Source organism: Wyeomyia smithii, chromosome 1 (assembly GCF_029784165.1).
Source record: "Wyeomyia smithii strain HCP4-BCI-WySm-NY-G18 chromosome 1, ASM2978416v1, whole genome shotgun sequence".
Taxonomy (NCBI): Eukaryota; Metazoa; Arthropoda; class Insecta; order Diptera; family Culicidae; genus Wyeomyia; species Wyeomyia smithii.
The window spans coordinates 130,629,945-130,631,753 of NC_073694.1; the positions used below are offsets into that span (position 1 = coordinate 130,629,945).

The 1,809-nt window shown below is 39.1% G+C and overlaps 1 non-coding gene across 1 annotated transcript; it reads left to right on the plus strand.

The window, feature by feature from the left end:
* Positions 1-1,219: 1,219 nt before the first annotated feature.
* Trnap-cgg (transfer RNA proline (anticodon CGG)) lies at positions 1,220-1,291 on the plus strand. Its single transcript has one exon. It is a non-coding gene; the product is annotated as a tRNA-Pro (tRNA).
* The last annotated feature ends 518 nt before the right edge of the window (positions 1,292-1,809 follow it).

A 1,809-nucleotide genomic window follows, 5' to 3' on the forward strand; every position in this document is an offset into this window, starting at 1 on the left:
TGAAAACACAGCATCTGATTTCATCTCGACTGAAAAGGCAGCAGTACACCTTCCATTTAATGATATATCGTTAATTCTATGCAGTGCACATCATAACCTTCAGCCGAAAATAAGATTGGAGCAAATAAACTAGCTAAAATGCTTCGCATGTACCTTGTGCTACCTGCCTTGGGAGAGGTTGAATGATAAAGTATAATTTATGAGTAATTTGAATAAATTATTTTTTCCTCGTTAATTCCCTCATCCCCATCCTCACAACCTGTCCGCACAGGTTCGATTGATACGATGTAAATGGGTGCATAGCAGCACAGCCGAACGAGATTATGTATCACGCTTGCGCTTGATATTGCGTATATATACATTTTCATAACATTAAGAGATTGTTATTGATTTCGTGACTCCGATTTAAAAAATTCTTGTTGGATAAATCTACGCGGCGTTCCGTCGTCATGCGAGAAAAATAATCTGACTGCTTAGTAACACGTTTCCTAGCGTAAGGAGAAATGCTTGGGGAAGGGAGATTTGATGTTTATACTGTCTTAATTTGATGAGGAATCGTTAATTAGGGTAATTAGGATTTCTCTTAATTGTTAGCTACAACAGACTGCGCTTTCCGCGGACTCGCGCGTTGTACGATTTGTGTATAGTAATATACAACGCAACAAATACGTATGGCAGTTAGTCAACCGTTTACACAGAGTTCTTTTTTTCTAGATGTGAGTAGAATGCCTTCATTCGAAAATAGCAACTTACACAACCTCTTGATCAATAGCCAATTACTTAAATTTTAGTATGTGCGTCAGTGCTGTTTCTTGGCAATTTGTATTCCTTTCGAGAGCGTTTATGCTTAGTTCCAAAAATGCATAAAACTTTAGGTATATTTTTCACTTCTAATTAATATCTAGGCTAGTAACTTATTTCTCAAGGATGCAATACACGCAATGAAAATACAAACCACACCAATTATCGAGATTCGACTTTTAATTGCGTACGACATCTAACTTTACTGTACAAGTGAAAAATTTGAAAGTCACTCTGGCATTTGAAATTTAGATTGCTGATCGCAAACCACGCACTTATCCAAAAATCTTCATAGCATACCTATGGTCATTTATAAAACAAGATATTGATGATTGATTTATTTTTTCAGTTACATTTCTATAACATGAATGTTAACTACTATCAAATGAAATAAAAATGATACAATGTGATACAAGGCGGCTCGTTGGTCTAGGGGTATGATTCTCGCTTCGGGTGCGAGAGGTCCCGGGTTCAATTCCCGGACGAGCCCAGTTTACTTTTTGTATGTATGCATACCTTGTGCCCAACATTTGTTCATCTCTTTCTTAAACTTAACCAGAGGTGAAGAAGCAAATGGAATCAAATGAAAGAGATTAAAATAAACCTTGAATGTCGTCGTCCGTTTCGTTAAAACCGGTTGATGAAGCGCACATACTACGCTCGGAGGCAGTCATCAGCTGATTTTTATTATCACCGGCGGTGCTCGCTTCTGCCAACCGGCTGCACCTCTATTTCCAGTTATTTATTTACGGTTTTGCGTCCGTGGCAACCTGCCGGCAACGGCGCCGCACCGTGCGATGACGTGACATGGGTGAGACACGAGGAAACAACGGTCTTGAAAACAAAATATACCTCGTGCAGATTTACGCGGATCTCAGTGAAGACGAAATGAAAAACAAGAAGCACTATACGAGTGTGCGCTGTCGTGTGTTATCGGAATTTTTCGGTTTAGATTCAAGAACATTTGAGATCGTAGGAATTCGTTTGCTCATGAAGACAGCTATCGGA